General features: G+C 42.1%; 1 protein-coding gene across 3 annotated transcripts in view; it reads left to right on the top strand.

Annotated features, from left to right (window-relative positions):
• NRG3 (neuregulin 3) overlaps window positions 1-18,993 on the top strand; it is a 611,141-nt gene that overhangs the window by 139,583 nt on the left and 452,565 nt on the right. The gene's annotated exons all lie outside the window — the stretch shown is intronic.

The following is an 18,993-nucleotide window of genomic DNA, read 5'->3' as shown; positions in this document are numbered from 1 at the left end:
GTTAACTCTTCCATGTCCCTCCCTCCTGGGCTTTCTCCTGTCAGGCTTATATTTGGTCTTGGATCTGAAGAAGAGAAAAACCAGGTGTTTGTGTGGAGGGGGATAGAATCAGCAGGCAAGAGGTTGAGTGCCACCCTTCCATTCAGCAATTCTCTCCTGAAAATTTCCCCTGAGGTTCTGGAATTTTGTGTTTGCTTCCTTATAATGTGTGGTTCTACTCTAAGGTCTATCCAAAGAAGGGAACTGGAGGGTTACTAGTCAATCAAAGCCGGCATGAGGGAATCTCTCTTAACAGCAATAGTAAAAAGCATGCCACTGAGACTGTCCCTGAGATCCAACTTGGCAGGTGCTCAAAAGGTTTTTACCTAGAATTTTGCTGTCCTTACCAGTATTTCATTCTCAGCCACATTAGTCAAAAAACAGCATTTTGAATGTGTTATAAACATGCAGCACTAGATGGCACTGGAGAGCAAAAGAAAATATTTGCGATTTTCCATAGCGTTTTTTTCTTTTAATTTAATTTCTGACAATTTAATTTCTGACTTATGTATAGTGTTTCCCCCCTGTGTGTAGATCCACCCCTTTGAGAACAGGAGGATTAAAAACTCTAGAATGCTTGCTCAATTTTTACATCCTGTTCTTCTACTTTATGTGAGTTTTTCTTTTTAGAGAAAATATTGTGGTCATAGCAAGAGGCTCTCTCTGTGTGCACTCAAAAGGTGTTCTGATTATACTTTTTAAATAGAACCTGTTTCCTATTGAAAAGGATTGGCATATGCTTTCTCCAAAGCATTTTACCCCAAGCGATATTTTAGCTGTATTCAGAGGCAATTAAACTCAGGAGCAAGATTAAAGGGGGGGGGGAGGGAGGTGGTGGCAATCCTATTCACAACTTCTTAAGAAATTGAGCTACTTTATCAATTGCTCCTACTCTGTTGGGCTAAATTAAGCCACATGTATATATCTGCTATAATAACTCATAGCAATTTTAATAGAAAGTAGCATGTCCGTGCTGGGAAGCCCAGTGCTTAATGAATTTTTTCAATGTTGCAAGGCAGATAGACCTACAAACCCAAAGTCCTTGACGCTGCATGAAGTCAGAGTAAACAAAGTAAACAAAAGATAATGTGGATTCAACATGCATTAGTGTCTGAATTATGTACTTCTGTTGTATAGCACTTTGATTTGCTGGCTGGTGCATGGTAAAACAATTAGGTGCCAGCTTCACCCTGCACTGAATCTATTTTCTCAATTTCATCATGAGAATTGTTTCTGTTAAAAATGCAGGAAGAGTCCTGTTGGATCCAGCTAGTCCTGCATTCTGTTCCTACAGTAGCCAGCCAAATGTTCATAGGAAGTCGTCCCCAGAAACACTCTCCTTTTCCTGCTCCCTGATAGCTGGTATTCAGAAGCATATGTCCTCTGACAGTGGAGGTAGCACACAGCCATCAGGGCTAGTAGCCATTGATAGCATTATCCTCCACGGCAGGACAAGTTCTCATGGCAAATATTGATGTGAAAGCAGACTAGAGCAGGAAACTGAAGTGGTGTGTAGGCACAGAGAGGAGAGTGAAGTGGACAGAGGGCTGCGGCTTTAAAAAAGAAAGACAAACATACTTCCTTTCCCCCAGATTTTAAAAACCTGTTTTGCACTTGAAAAATGAAACTCGGCTAGAATATTTTTAGATGGTTTGTGTATGAATAAATTTAACAGGTGATTATCTTAAATGGCGTATTGATTTGCTTGGTGAAAGAGGTTTACAGCTTTCCCAATACACTGTGGGAGATAATTGCTTGGGTTGGAAACAAGCTTACCCCTTTCAAATCACCTCTTTTTCCAAGCCACCAACTAGACTCCAGAAATAAAGAAAAAAGGCCTTGTTTCCTTTTGCCTTCACATCTTTACATGTGCAATGTCTGTGATGGAACGATTTTTTGATGTTCCCAACTAGTATTGCAGAATACCCTTGGTTAAATTCAAGGTCATCCATTCCAGATCTTGCATTGATCATCTGCTTGGGCAAAAAAACACTCTGCAGGGAAAGCTAGATGAAGTATTCTGTATAGAAACTGAAACACTGAAGCCCCCAAATACAACTCCCACCTTTCCCACTCACCTTAGCCAGTGACCAGGGTTATAGTCCCCACCATCTAGAGATGCAAGGTAGAAGAACACTGGTCTACACTACAGTGTGGTGTTTCCAGCACTTAAGATATGGGGGAGAGGGCAGTGATGGACAAGTTTCATTCATTCATTTCAAAAATTATATCCAGCTTTTCACCATGTAGATCTCAAAGCAGCTTACAACAATAGGAATAAGAATAAGAATAAGAATAATAAGCTTACAACAATAGGAATAATAATAATAATAATAATAATAATAATAATAATAATAATATCATCTTATTTCAGCCCCCAACAGAATATTAAAAACACGATAAAACATCAAACATTAAAAACCTCCCTAAACAGGGTTGCCTTCAGATGTCTTCTAAAAGTCAGATAGTTGTTTATTGACATCTGATAAGAGGGCGTTCCACTACCAAGAAGGCCCTCTGTCTGGTTCCCTGTAACCTCAGGTATACTGGGCCGAGGCCGTTTACAATATTTAAAACATAAATTTCCAAAATTTATAATGGGAATTTATAATCTATTAAAAGTGTGGAGGAAACTGTTAGGATCGTCCTACTCTCATGTAGGACCCTGGCAGAGACACATGCCCGACTGGCACGTTCTCTCCCTCCTGGTCGATTATTCAGGAGCTTCAAAAGCTTTATTCAACCTGAACATCACAATACCAAGATACCAAGAATCATCAGCGCACTTAGGGATCTGCAGAGTATTCGCAGTTTGCGTAACAGATCTCAGTAGCACAGCATTTTGGCTAATCTACTTTTATTTACATATAATACACTTGGAGCATTCTGCTTTAGCTCCTTCCTCTTTCTCATCAGACAGCAAAGAGAGAAAGAACAAAGGACAATATTCCCACTTCGTGGAACACAATAACACAAACATCCTGTCTCCATCACTTCCCACACTGTGGAATGAAAACATACATCATCATGTGATAGACAACAATCTCATGACTGCAAACACGGAGAAAGAATCCAATCAGAAACATCCAAGAAGCATGCAGAGTGCAGAACAGTTTTGAGTGGTGTCTGAATCTCAGATCTGTCTAACTTATTGTAGTAATTTGTGCTATAGAATTGGATCTATAACACTGAAGGCACAATTCATTGACACGAGTCAGGTTTTTGGCCCATTGTGAACCACTGATGGAGTTATCCTGTGATGATCTCAACTTGGGGTGTACAGGGGAAGGTGGTCCTTAAAGTATCCTGGGTCCAAGTTATCCAGGGTTTTGTGCACTAGTACAATAATTTGAACTTGGCCCAGTAGCAAATAGGAAGCCAGTGCAGGTCGTTTAGCACCAGCATAATGTGTTGATGGTAGTCTGTTCCTGTCATAGTCTAGCTGCAGTTTTCTGTGCTAGCTGAAGTTTTTGGAGCCAGCTCCAAGGGCAGCCTCACATAGAGCATGTTGCAATAATTTAGTCTTGCGGTTACCAGCACATGACCAACAGTGTCCAGGAATGGCCATAGCTGACATACAATTATGGTTTAAGGAGTACCTTCAAACTATGTACCTGCTCCTTTGGAGGGACTGCAACCCCACCCAGGACAGGTAACTGGCCCATCTCCTGGGTCTGAGAGCCACCCACCCACCAGGCATCTGTTATATTTTTCACTCTCACCACTGCATCCACACACTGGTCCTGGTCTTATATAGCTCTCCTGAATCAGATGTAATGGAGAAATACAACATACAGGTTACACCTTGCCTCTAAGGTCCCAATGGCTACTCTCAGCAGCTTTATACAGATATGTTAAACAAATCGTTCTCTGTCTTGCTTTGAAGGTAAGGATGGTTATGTGGGGGTGGTTTGGGTATACACGTTTCTGTGTATATGCACTAACCCTAGAATGTAACCCCTATGCAAGATGAGATCATACTGTTACATGTGAAGTCTCCTGCAGTCAGCCCCACTGTCTCCAGATTGCCATTTCTATGGAAGTCAAGGGAAACACATTCGAAAAAGCATTGGGAATTTTACTTTGCTTCCTTGCAAAGTACAACTTTATCCATCTAATCCATTTTTAAGCCATCTGCACTGTGTAGAAATGCTGCGAGTTTAAGCAATTAACTAGACCCCTTTATCTGTGAGTTTTGTTTTGGGAAATCTCTCGTATCACTTGCTTTTGCTGTTTGAGTTTATGATGAAAGCTGTCAAGTGGTAGTCAGGAAAGCAAAACTGTGTTACATAAAATGCTAAATTGCTCTCTTCTCCATCGAAAGGAACTGTGGAGTGATGAAAAAGACCAGTGTTATCATATTGGGTCTTTTGAATTTTCTAGGCTGCAGCTGCAGCTGATAATTCAGTTTTTAAAAACCGCAGGAGGTTGTTCACACTACAAACGTAAAGCAATTTACGGAATGTGATTATCAGCTATCCACTGTCTGTTTACCAGTTGATAATTTTGCTGATTCTGCCAATTGTATCATTAATTGTTTCTGCCTTTACCAGAGTTTTGTACTCACAGATTGAAGGTCACGCTGCTTAAGGAAAATTAAGTTCAGGTTTCTCCCCCACCCTCCACTCTTGAAAAGCAACCTTATTCTGAGCAGGCTGTATGGTATGAACAACATTTTATGGAAGTGAGAGCTGGACCATAAAGAAGGCTGATCGCCGAAGAATTGATGCTTTTGAATTATGGTGCTGGAGGAGACTCTTGAGAGTCCCATGGACTGCAAGAAGTTCAAACCCATCCATTCTGAAGGAAATCAGCCCTGAGTGCTCACTGGAAGGACAGATCCTGAAGCTGAGGCTCCAATACTTTGGCCACCTCATGAGAAGAGAAGACTCCCTGGAAAAGACCCTGATGTTGGGAAAGATGGAGGGCAAAGGAGACGGGGACGACAGAGGACAAGATGGTTGGACAGTTTTCTTGAAGCTACCAACATGAGTCTGACCAAACTGCGGGAGGCAGTGGAAGATAGGAGTGCCTGGCATGCTCTGGTCCAGGAGGTCACGAAGAGTCAGACACGACTAAATGACTAAACAGCAACAACAACAATTTTGGGACAGTGGTCGAGAAGTAACCTCACAGTGGTTTTCAGCCCTGATAAGCCTAATGAAGAGCTGGCTGCTCTTTGGACAGGCAGTGACTTGAGATCACAACATATGTGGAAAGATTGTTAAAGCTAAGGAAATCTAACCCTGGTGCGTTCTCATGTGAGAGACCGACAGCGAGTTCCAGGCAACCTGCTCCAGACTTCTCAAACTAAAAGCAGGATACAAGTGTAATAAAATCATTTAACAGTTGCTAACATATCTTAGAAAAATGCATTTCCCAGCAGTAAAGCATGCTTCTAAAATTGAGCTGACGGAACACACCAGCAAGGGGATAAAACAGCTCTATAACAGTGTATATGCGATGATGACTAGCCAGTTGGAACTGTGGCAAGTTCTATGATTGATAACTTGTTTACGAGTGCACTGTTTTCTTTGAAGGCCAAGGCTTCTACACGATCTAAATGGTTAACACTCTCAGATATATATGGCAAAGTCCTGGGATGATGGCGGTGGTGGAGGGAGACATTCTCTATTTTCAAGGTTTCTCCTTAATAGGATGTCAAGATATTTTTTATATGGAATGTATTCCACAATTTCTTAAACCCTCAGGGGATGTTCATACTTCACAAAAGCCATATACCAGGTCTTTTACCTGCTGTCCAGTCATATCTTTTTGGACTTGATACTGCTATGCAGCCTCCTCTTCTTGGGCATAAAAGCTACTGAAGCAAGGCTCTTGCTTTCACCTTACTCCCTTCTCTTATGAGGGATGGCAGTAAGGAAGATGTGCAATAAACTTGGCAAGAACCATACCCATAAATAACCATTTCCCATGACCTGCTTGGAATGGAATTAACCCTTTTGTGGAATCACATAGACTCAACTGGAGAACCAAACTGTAGTATGTTTTATCTGTGGTCTGCCTTTTTGTATATGAAAAAAATATTGTTTGTTGCTGACAGGGCATAATTTCCTTCCTTCCTTAAATTTGTCATGACCTTTACATTACAGTGGTACCTCGGGTTACATATGCTTCAGGTTACAGACTCTGTTATAGTAAATAGTACCTCAGGTTAAGAACTATGCCTCAGGATGAGAACAGAAATCGTGCTCCGGCGGTGTGGCGGCAGCAGGAGGCCCCATTAGCTAAAGTGGTGCTTCAGGTTAAGAACAGTTTCAGGTTAAGAACGGACCTCCGGAACAAATTAAGTACTTAACCCGAGGTACTACTGTATTGACTTTTACATTGTAGCTAGCAAATAGTTGGGGGTGGGGGCATGTTTCCATGACCTCTTGCACAAAGACACTATAGATCAGGCTTCCTCAACCTCAGCCCTCCACATGTTTTTGGCCTACAACTCCCATGATCCCTAGCTAGCAAGACCAGTGGTCAGCGATGATGGAAATTGTAGTCTCAAAACATCTGGAGGGCCGAGGTTGAGGAAGCCTGCTATAGATGTATGCCTGCATTAAGGATACCCATTTTATGCAAATCTGAGTGCTTCGTTTTTAATACTTCTCCTGCTCCTGGGAGAACAGGGAGGAGGGGAATTTGTCACAGCAGGAAGGGGAGACACCCTGGCTCTTTCACCAGCCTAACTCATCTCTGCTTCTTGGCTCCCCTCCTCTCTGGCCTCCCCTTCTGCCTCTGATTCTGGACTGCTCTCTGCCACAGACACTTCCTGCTCACTAAGCCCTGCTACCTTTTCAGGTTCCGACACCTCCTCCTCCCAATCTTCTGCCTCTGACCACTCACCATTATCCCACCACTAATCCCCTGGCTCTGAGCCTTCTTCCCTTGGGGGTTCCCCAGCTGGTACCTCCCACCATTCCTCTGTGTCCAGCCAGGCCATGACACTTGTTGTTCAAAGGTAAGGCTCTCATCCACTGCCCACTCTTGCCTCTGGTCCCAACCATCACTAGTGTGTGGACTGTGGAAGGTTCACCACAAGGAAGTGTACCCCTTGGGCTAAAAAAGTTTTTCTACTCTTGGCCTCGCTGATCAATCATGCAATGTGTAATTTGTGGTGGGTGCAGCTTAGGCAATGTGAGAGTGTGATACAATGTGAGAGTGTGATACAAATATATTCCCTTTTTTTTTAATCCATAAAAGGTTTGAGGGTGTTCATTTGGTGACAATTCTGTCTTTTTGCAATGCCTTTAATGCGGTTATAACCCCACCAAATTGCTGTTATATGAAAAATGTACTGATAAATGTGTCTGCTGTTGAAATGCAGACATTTGGTATATGTTGTGGTGCATAAGACATTGTATTTGCATGTTTTGGGATGGGTATATTCTGTACTTGATAAATGAGCATTCTTTGACAGCACTGTCTTGAAATAAACTCCTAAACGTAGAAGTATCATAAAGTAGTTAGCACATTATCCACTAAACCATGATGACACAAAAAACATCAAAGGCACTTGATAATAAATCCGTGTTTATAGGGTGACAGTACACAGTTATTGTTCCCTAGGCAAGTGATATTGCCTTTCTTTCATATCTGGTGGCAGCATTCATCAAAAGCTATTTACTCATCCAACTGTGGAATGGCATATCGGTCAACAAAGGAAGCAATTGCTTGCTCTCCATGGGGGAATTGGTAATCCAATTTCTGTATGTACTTAGCTAGGTAGATGAATGACTGACTGTAGGTGGCCAACTCAGATTGCACACTCTTCTGTAGACCACCAAATGAAGTATCCCTTCCTTGACCTTGAATTCATCCTTAAGATACAGATAGTGCCTTTCCTCATTCAGTCAGTCTGCGGCCCACCCATCAAGATGCATGCAGTTCTCTGAGTGTGGATTGGGTCTTACCATGTATTTGACATGTCCCCCTTTTCAGTTCCATGCAAGCAACAATGCTAAGTGATGATCTGGTGGACTGTCCTCAGGTGGGATATGTTACCAGTTGTGCAGGCATGCTGTATAGTTTAAAGGGGTGGGGGGCATTCCTTCCTTACCAAATGGATAGAGCTGAAGTTACTCATGTCTTAAGCAGCTGCCTTTTAATGATGACCAAGTGTTTCCTATTCTGTTCTGTGGGTTTGCTCTTCCCTGCATTCTGCTCTTCCTGAATTCAACCAGGAGAATCTGACACGTTTCTACAGTCTAAGAAGGTTTGCTGCAGCTCTGTGGCACCCTCTGTTGCACTTCTTGATGGGCACTATAGCTACTGCTGTGTTCATGTTCATGCATTTAGTGTGCCTGCAAGTTACTCTTCTGCAATTTCCCAGTATTAATTACTGTATTGGCCCGAATATAAGCTGCACCCGCAAACAAGCTGCACCTTTAAAATTTGGCGGTTTGGGGGAAGCTTGGGAGCCAGGCTGCATTTTGGGGGGGAGCTGCGCCACTTTGCCGGAGGCCTTCCCCCCTTCCCCCTTCTCTCAGCCGGTGTAGGGGAGGCTTGGGAGTGGTGGGCAGGCTATGCGCGGCTGCCCCATGCTCCCAGGCTGCTTTGGGGGGAGGCAGAGCCTCGCCACTTTGTCAGCAGCCTCACCCCCTTCTCCCCTTCATTCTGATGGCTTGGGGGAGGCTTGGGGGAGCCAGGCAGGCTGGGCGCCATTGCCCCGTGCTCCTGGGCTGCTTCTGAGGCGGGGAGCCACACCGCTTTGTCAGCGGTGTAAGGTCGCAAATATAAGCCGCACTTTAACTTTTCACGATCAGAATTTGGAAAAAAGTGTGGTTTATATTTGGGCCAATTCGGTATATCATAATGATAGTAATACTGATGACAGTTACCAGACTCTGCAGACACAGCAGGCTCTGTGATTCTCCAACAGTTTGATTCACCCCCAGAGGTGCATTCCATAGTCTTGAGACAGACAGATGCCAAGGACAAATGATTATAATGCAAGTAATATTAATATATTAATAGTAATAGTAATGTATTAATATATCATAAAGGTAAAGGTAAAGGTACCCCTGCCCGTACGGGCCAGTCGTTGTGCGCTCTAGGGTTGTGCGCCCATCTCACTTAAGAGGCCGGGGGCCAGCGCTGTCCAGAGACACTACCGGGTCACGTGGCCAGCATGACGAAGCTGCTCTGGCGAGCCGGCACCAGCGCAGCACAGGGAAATGCCGTTTACCTTCCCGCTATAAAGCGGTACATATTTATCTACTTGCACTTAGGGGTGCTTTCGAACTGCTAGGTGGGCAGGAGCTGGGACCGAAAGACGGAAGCTTGAACCGCCGACCATGCGATCGGCAAGTCCTAGGCAGTGAGGTTTTACCCACAGCGCCACCCACGTCCCTATTAATATATCATATTACATATTACACAATAATTATATAATACTACTACTGTGAACCGCCCTGAGACCCCCAGTTATAGGGTGGTATATAAACAACAATAGAGAATACACATCATTTGGTTTGGACACTATCTACTATGTAAGCTGTTCCCCCAGCTGTAGAACTCAGAGTAGTGCCCACACACATCCTTTTGGCTAAGCCTCATTTGTCCTTCAAATGTCTTCTGCCAAATTGCTTAAATCTGTACTCCACAATTATTCTCTGATGAAGTCTCTCTCTCATCCTGTTTAGAATTGCAGACCACAGATAACTTATATTGCTGCCATTCCCCAGATCTAATGATTTACCATGGAAACCTAGATGTTATCCTCTTCTTGTGGGTTTTGATAATTTAATCATTCTATGAATGATTCCTCTTCAAGAAACAATTTGTGACAATTAATTCTTTATAGGGAAATGGCAACGGAAGATTTAGTAGTCTCCTGGACTGTGTTGGGGTTGTCATTTACTTTGACTGAAAAGTAAAATTGTCGCTCAAGTACTCATCCCAACTAATTGCAAGGGCTGGGGACAAGTAGGGGAAGAAATTATTGTCAAGTATTTGTGGGCCTGAAATCAAGGAAGAGTATTGATTTAAGACTGGGCTATTTGTATTTATTTATTTAAAAATATTTATATACCATGCTCTCGCAGGGCTGTGTACAAAATAAAAACTTCTAAAAGCAATACAAAATCATCATTAAAATGACTGGCGTCCCAAGGGACATTTTAGACAATTGTATAGGCCTGTTGGTGTTTTAAAAGTTTTCAAGAGGCACCTAAATGTGGAAGAAGAAGAAGAAAAGTGATAATACCAGTCAAAGCTCAGCTGGAAAAGTGTTCCCCAGCATGAGAATGGAAGCACTAAATGCCCAACTTGTAGTTGAGGCTAGCCAGGCCTCTGTTACACTGGAGATTATGGGTCTGTTTGCCGAGTTGACCTAGAGAGAAGGGATCTTCTGTATTCTTCCAAAAGAAGCCAAAGCTGGAACTAGATGTTGTGTAGAAACCCTCTTTTTGACCCTGTAAACAGCATCCATCCATCTCCCACTGTCGGTGCCTTGAAACACATACTGTAGTATTGCTTGAGGACTCTGTGCTGAGAGTTTATCTACTCGCCACTTCTTTGGTTGCCAGCTCACAGGGTGCTAGTGTCACATCAGCCTTGCATGATTTAACAGCAAAATGCACTGAACAACTTCAGAAACCTAAGGTAGTTCCCCAAATTGCAGAGTGAACAAGAAGTCAGTTAGTCACTGTCTCTAAGCAATCGGAAGGAAGGAATGAGAGCTATTTCCTGTATCTTCCCCGCTGATGATATTTGCTCTGTCTCAGAAGGAGCAGCTTGCTGTGAGATGTAGGTACACGAGCAAAGTGAATAGTGCCTTGCGCTTTTAAGAGCTGTGTGGCCCGCATGAATAAAATGGTGTAAGCCTTTCCTACCAACGAAATACAATTATGGGGAAAGCTTCCCCTGTTGGAATTCTGTCTGTCAAACGTATTACTTGTGTGTAGCCCCAGAATTACTTTTGGACTTGATACTACATCACAACAGCTTGTAACATTCTGAATTCTGGAGAAAACTGCAGAGAAGCAACTTTCTAGGAATGGAAAACTTGATCAACTTGAACTGAACTAGTTCTTTCTGTAAAATTTCACTTTGGACAGAATGAACTTGATCTAGTTCCTTTTTGAAAAGGATTTTCCATGTGCTGGATCTGGTTCAGGAGGAGGCAATGCAATTACATCCAGGTTCTGGTGGATTGTGCCCCAAGTTGGTGAAATAGATAAATATATATTTGCATGTTTCTTCCAAACAGCATGCAAAAATAAAATCCCTCCTGGAGAGTGAAGATAATATCCCTTCTGAACATCTCTAATAACCTGCTTAGTGTGCAATATATCACTGTAATTATCAAACAGACAGAAGTGAATGCCATAAGCACCTATCTTGGGTGCCCCATGCTTCACTACGTCTCATAAGCTTGTCTTGTAAACGCTAATTAAAATATATTGCAATAAAGAGCGACATAACTCAAGGCTAACGAGTTCCTGTTAATTTGACTTCCTGTTTATGATGGAGCTGATTGAAATAGTGTTATCTGCAAGCCAAAAGCACACTTCCAATATTAGAACTCACAGTTCCTTGAAAACCAATGATATAAGGGACATTACTGAGAAGTAGCAAAGTTTCCATCAATATTTCTTGGGGTGTTTGCCATATTGATACCAAAATTGTCTTTGACTTAATACATGTCTCTTTCTGCACCTTGGTCCAACTTTCTCAGCTTCTTCTGATCTCTCCCACTTGAAAGAGCTTCATGACTGAAATGGGGAACCTAAACAAAAGATAGGAACTAGCTTTAGTAAGCATCCAGGGACTGTTTTGTTCCTGCCTTAGAGCAATCTCCAGGTATCTGAAGGGATGTAGATGTTGAACAACAGGCATGGTGAATACAGATACTCCACATTTCTTACCAGTCAATATGTGTCCGGAGTACTGAGTGATTTTGTTGCACACCGAAGGTTCAAATTCTGGGAGTCATGTTTCTTATTAACTTGGGCATATTTTACTCATAGCAATGAACACTTGAGTGGATAGGGTAACATTTTATATTCCAGAATATAAACAAAACTTACTGTTGCTTGTCAGTTAGAACAATATTATTTGAGAATCTGTGTCTTGCCTTGGGAAAATAAACAGGGATGATCTTCCATATGGTGCAGTTAACAAGTGGTTATAAATCCATCCCATCCCATTTCCATGTTAATCTGCATTATAAATATATAAAAACCCGAATGAAAAAAAATGTGTTTAGATGTGTATTTTATATTTGTATCTCAATGTACATATTTCTGAACACATTTTATCCTGTTTAAATACATGTTGGTGCAGTTTTTGAGTCAAGAATGGTATCACAAAATTCAGAAAAGTGTGGCATCTGAAGAATGATTACATTAGTCTGAGAGGTGTTGATCACATTGGAATTCACAGCAAAACCTATGCAAGACTAGATTGGCTAAGATGAATTCTGCAGACCGATAATGAATCCGTTACAGTTCTGATGGACCAACAGCAAAATATTGATCTGTTAATCAACACAAAATTACAACACAGTATTACTCTCCACCCTTTATATTACATTTATTTGAAGTGTTGCATTTCTGTTTTGGGTTTTGCTTCTACAAAGTCAATTAAAGAAATATATTTATTGTTGTAGGTTTTAAGACTGGTAGGTACTGTACTGTCTAAAAATGGCCTGTGTTTATGTCAGATTTTGTATGTGTTTAGGATAAATGTGCTACTACTGTTGCCCCAAAGATTTTGACATGTATGCCTCCTGTTTGTAGGAAAAGCCCATTGCCCATCCCCAAGGAGACATTTATTATTATTATTATTATTATTATCCACTCAGTATTGTAATAATTGGAATTTTGTAGGCTTCTTCCCTTACTTGAAATTATTATTTTAATTGCTGATGCTGTCATTGTTGAAATGCAAGCATAATGAAGCTATACCGTACGTTCTGGTTGCTGTCTTTGAAAAGTGCTAATGAAGACAGAAGAATTTGGGCACCACACTGGATTACTCATTACTGTCTGCCACATTCCCCCCCCCCCTTTTGCATTTTGAGATGAAAAGTTGAAGAGCAGCCTTAAATCCGCGGCTCCAGTTTGCCTCACAGGGTCATTTTCTCCAAACCACACCCACCTAGCAATCAGCTTATGTCATTTGGTGATGTCAACTGATTGGCAGGGTGCAATCCTGCTGGGTGCTTCTTCACCAGTGCATAGGCTGTGGGGAACACACTGACAAAGTAGATCTCTTTCCCTACCATGTGGGTCAGATCTGACAGGGAGGTGGGAGTGCACTTGATGGTGTCATGGTATCAAATGATTGACAGGCAGGTCGCCCTGCCCAACTGAAAAGATCAGGCCTGATGAGTCAACAAGATTCCCCCCCCCCCCCCGCTTTTAAGTGTGTCTTAGCTATAAATCATAATCGGTAGCAATCAATGTTCGGTGCCTTTTCTGAATTTCAAAAATATATTCTTTTAGGTGTCCAGGTAGCCATGGGAACTATTGAAACCTGTCCCTTTGATTACTCTCCTCTTTAATTTTTGTCTAAACACAGACTGCCTGGTCTACCTCTAGGAATTCCTTCTGGAGAATGCCTGTACACCTTTGGTTGGGACTTCAGCAGAGATGGATTTCAGAGATCATGACCAGTTCATTCGCAGCTGAGAGGGCACTGCAACAATGACTTAGAATGGAAGGGAAAAGGTGGGAGCGCCGAACTTTGGCGTCACACAGGGTGCCACTGAAATTTGAAAACCCAATTCTGCCACTAACTTCAGTTTGAGATGCCTCAGCCCTTTGCTAGAAAACCCATAACCTTACCTCACTTAGCATATACTGATGCTTTTTGTTAGCCATGTATAGTTTTTAGAGGTGAGGGGAAACAGATGTATGAACACAGCAATTGCCTGTTGCATAAGAATAATACCAAGTTCTCAAAAATATCCCAACAAATTGTTTTGGGTTTCCTCCAAGCATTTGGTAATGATTCAGTGGTACCTCGGGTTACATAAGCTTCAGGTTACATACGCTTAAGGTTACAGACTCCACTAAGCCAGAAATAGTGCTTCAGGTGAAGAACTTTGCTTCAGGATGAGAACAGAAATTGTGCTCCGGCAGCGTGGCAGCAGCAGGAGGCCCCATTAGCTAAAGTGGTGCTTCAGGTTAAGAACAGTTTCAGGTTAAGTACGGACCTCTGGAACAAATTACCGTATTTTTTGCTCCATAACACTCACTTATTTCCTCCTAGAAAGTAAGGAGAAATGTCTGTGCGTGTTATGGAGCGAATGCCTACGGATGGCGGGGGGATCTGCTGCAGTTGTGAGCAGAGGATCCATGGTTCCCCTTCCTTCCCTCCTCCGTGGCTTGCTTTGCTCGCTTTGAAACAGCAAAGCGGGAGAAGAGCCAATGAGTGGGGAGAAGAGAGGGACAGAGAGCCTGGTTACAAAGCAGGGATCCACATGGATCCTCAGGATTTTTGCACTGGGTCACCCCAAATTCACCATCAGATCACATAGCATGTCCATGGCTACAGCTTGCACCAAAAAAATCACACACCCACTGTTGCCTGGGGCCGCAGTGGTGCAAAAACGTGGTTACAAAGCATGGATCCACATGGATCCTCAGGATTTTTGCATTGGGCTACCCCAAACTCACCGTCAGATCACATGTCTGTGGCCACAGCATGAACCACAAAAATCATACCTCCACTGTTTCGTTTAGAATTTTTTTTTCTTGTTTTCCTCCTCTAAAAACTATGTGCGTGTTATGGTCGGGTGCGTGTTATAGAGCGAAAAATATGGGAAGTACTTAACCCGAGGTACCACTATATATGGAAATTAAGGGATTATGAAAACTCAGAGACTTTTTTAGTTGTTGTTTGGTTGAGACTTGTTTTGTTGTTTTAGTTGTTGGTCCAGCGTTGGTGCCATGTGGGAGGAGGAAGCAAGGAGATCAGAACTGTGCGAGTGGGAACCAGAAAAGGGGGTGCATTCCCACCGGCGGGTTACTTAAATGCTGCACGCCACATGCCCTGGCCCAACTGGATTGGCTGGCCTAGGGCATGGCACGGAGGCGAATCCCTATGACCCGGGGGCTAGCCACACCCCACACATGGGTGGGATTGTGTCCAGCCCGCAACTCCATTTCCCTGTGGAAGGGAAATGGCTTTGTTGTACATCTAATATGCTAATTAATGTTCAAGAATTTGTATTTGGTTCATGCATGCAAATTAAGTTGGCTGACAGCATAATTATTGAAACAATCAAGATAATATCTGTCACTTTACAAGTTGGTGTCTTTGATTACATAAGGCTGGCCTTGAAGTGTGTTCAGAAGCTTCATCCGGGGCAGAAAGTTGTTGCCTATGCAAAGTGGTCATAATGCATCACCAGTTTTGTTGGTTTTGCATATGGGCTTCCAGACACAATTCAGTATATCTGTTAAAGCCCTCTGTTATCTGGGTTCAGATCTACTACCCTGAATTTGTACTATATATTTTGTGTGTGTGTGCGCTCTTGCATAGAAATTAGCTAGGCTTTGAAAACAAATCAAAACAGAACAGCTGGTGGTGCACAAGCAGCTTTGATACAGGAGGCAGGATTGGTTCAGCAATAATGTATCACCTTGCTCTTGTCTGCTCTGTTATCTTTGCTAGCTCTTTTAGTGGTGCTCACGTGGAACATGCTGGATATGCAAGTCTCACAGGCCCATATAAGATCATCGTACACAGTTGGGCCAGATGAGCATTTACTGTTCCCAACCCTAATCCTGCGGAAAGCCATCTAATTCAGATTCTAATTTGATCCTGACTTGTTTTTAGGAGGTGATTTAATTACTGTTTGATTTTATATCAATGTTATACAGTGGTACTTTGGGTTACAGATGTTTCAGGTTACAGACGCTTCAGGTTACAGACTCCGCTAACCCAGAAATAGTACCTTGGGTTAAGAACTTTGCTTCAGGATGAGAACAGAAATCGTGCGGCGGCAGCGCAGCGGCAGTGGGAGGCCCCATTAGCTAAAGTGGTACCTCAGGTTAAGAACAGTTTCAGGTTAAGAACGAACCTCCAGAACGAATTAAGTTCTTAACTCAAGGTACCACTGTATATTTGATGTTTGCCAACCTGAGCCCAGTCTGGGAGGGCGGGATACAAATAAAAGTTGTTTATTATTTATTTATTTATTTATTCTACATGCCCGCCCACCCACTCCTGTCAAATCAGCTCTGTGTGTTTCTGTGACTTTTTGTGCAGAATGCAAGTCTGAGGCTCTCCCTGCCCCCTCCCCAGTTCATCTTAACTCCCTTTCACCTGTTCTGATTTTTTAAAGGTTACTTTCCTTGGATCATATCTACAATGTATGCCATTTTCATAATAAAATAATTGCCCACAGATCTACAGGGAGGACAGCAAATTCCTTTGTAGTTCTACCTCCTATCATAGTTGCTGGCACATGCAATCTCCCCCCCCCCCCCAACATTTATCCTTCTAAAATTAGACAGATTTATTAGCCTGTGGAACCTCTATGATGTGTGCTATTTTCATAAAAAATATCCAGAAAACAATAAGTTAATCTTTTTTAAACCAACCAACCCCCCACTCTGCCCACAACTCCCATAGCTATAAAGGCTATTTCTGCAGGAAAACCACAGCAGATATCAACCTAAGATTTGGCAGCATTTATTTGCTCAGAAGTTGTTACCATGCCTGGAAATGCCATACAGTTCTGCTGAAACGAAAACAGCAACATTAAAGACAAGGTATCTAGCTGCAAAAGCCCTTGATCTGTAATCTGGCAGGCTTTATCCATTCAGGAGGTACTACTATACCTGCAAAAGGCAGGGGGGTTACACATTTTATTTCCCCATAGTAGAACAGGCACAAAGGTTTTTGTTTTTCCAAATTGGGATTTGGATTTGAAATTGAACCAAACTGGGTGACCTTCAAACCGAATGAGGTTGTTTTCTGGTGCCAAATGGGGGTTTAAACTGAATCTTGTAGTTTGTGCATACCCACAGGCTTTAACTGCAGCTGATTTTTCTGTCTCCCCCCCCCCCCCCATTGTTCGTCACTTTGGATTTTCATAAGAACAAATGTACACAGATAAATGTATTGCCACTGCCACTCAGCATCTCATTTAAGCAGGTGTTCGAAAATGGCAACGGCAATATATAATGGTAAGATAGGCTGAAAGTTGGTGACTGACCCCATGTCGCCTAATGTGCTTTATGGCTGAGTGGCGATTTGAATCTGGGTCTTCTAGACCCACTAATCAATACAGCATGCTGGTTCTTGCGTACTGTGATCTGTGGGTGCTTGACAGCAGTCAGCAAAATCAGAACATTACAGTAAGCTCTGATTAGTTGCTTTCCATAGCTGATGGGCTATGTTTGTCTTGGTAGGTAATTACTCATGAAGATTTGGAGTATAACCACAAGACATGCCAGCTAATTATGGTCTTCTAAAATCCCTGGGTAATTATTGAACTTTTACATTGTTTATGCCCATAGATAATCTATTCTATTCTATGCTATGCAATCTTAATGTAGTTAGAGATACCTCTATATGCCTTCAGTTCCAATGGTTCCTTTTTGTTTTAGCAGGAAGTGTAAGGAAGCTAAATAACCCATCCTGTACTATTCTGTCATGATCCCAATAACCCTGACTGCACTGTCACACTTTTCACTTTTCTACTCGAGTGATCATAAATTTGTGGTCACTGATCCGTTGAAGTGTGTACAGTAAGCTGTACAAGGACATTTTAATTCCTCTCTCGTCCTTTTGGCTCTCCTTTGCTCTGTTTAAAGGTCCTGCTAAAACCGGTGCTTTTTCTTTTATCTGATCAGCTTTGAAAGGAAGAAATGAAGGCTTCAGAAATCTCAATATCAGGGTTTTTAATAGAGAAGTGGCTTGGGCTCAGATGTAGCATTTTACCAGTACAAACATAACAGTATCAAGTGTTTCTGCAGTTAGTCGTCTGACTGCATAATAAAGGATGTCTGATAGCATAATAAAGGTATCTCAGACAAGCTCATTAATATGCGTATAGCTGGGAAGAACTAAGAAGCATGTATTGAATAAATGATAAATTGGTGACTATCAAATAATGGGGGGGGGGGGGTTACTCTGACTTCACAGTCTGAGATTGGCAGAAACACAAAAGTTTAACTAGCATAATGCCATCAAGAGGGAAGGAAGGAAACTGTTCCATCATGTTGTGTTCTATGTGGTTGCTATTAAATGGTTGCTTTTGATTTTAGAGGCTCTTCTGTACAAGTGGGACAAATGTGCACAAGAAGGTTAAAAGTACACCAGGGAAAATTCTGAACTGGGGAGTCAAAAGTTTTCAAGGGAACATTTTTCTCAGGAGCTTTTGCATGGGGGGGGTCAAAGATTCAACCTAGGAACCTGACAATTGCAGAGAAACTAAAATAGGACTCTGCTGTCCTTCTGATTGAATAAAAAAATGGGAGGGGTGCAAATATTTTATATAGGTTAAGCTGAAAAATAGTTAGAGTCTTAGTGATAAAAAGTGATGGGCTGAGAGGGCAACAACACTGGAAAAATGTTGAGTGTGGCCTGTAGCAGAAAGGAACAAGTAGAAAGCAACAAAATAACACAGAAATTAACCTGAGAGATGCTCATTGATACCTATTGGCTTGGTTATGGAAACTATCTAGAAAAGGTTTAGCCGAATGTGTTAATTTTTATCTGCCTTCAGGGCATTTACTCATACTGCAGCACAAACACTCTCCACACACATAATACCCAATAAAAAAAGCTTTTATTAAAAGCTATTTAGCTTTTCTGAAACTTTATTTCATTTACGAATCATTTCCCATGAGACACCCTAGAGCAATTCACAGTATAATAACATATACAGTGGTACCTTGGGGTAAGAACTTAATTCGTTCTGGAGGTCCATTCTTAACCTGAAACTGTTATTAAACTGAAGTACCACTTTAGCTAATG

This window comes from Podarcis pityusensis, assembly GCF_964106645.2.
Source record: "Podarcis pityusensis genome assembly, chromosome: 5".
Classification (NCBI taxonomy): domain Eukaryota; kingdom Metazoa; phylum Chordata; class Lepidosauria; order Squamata; family Lacertidae; genus Podarcis; species Podarcis pityusensis.
This window is presented reverse-complemented; position numbering and strand designations above follow the sequence as displayed.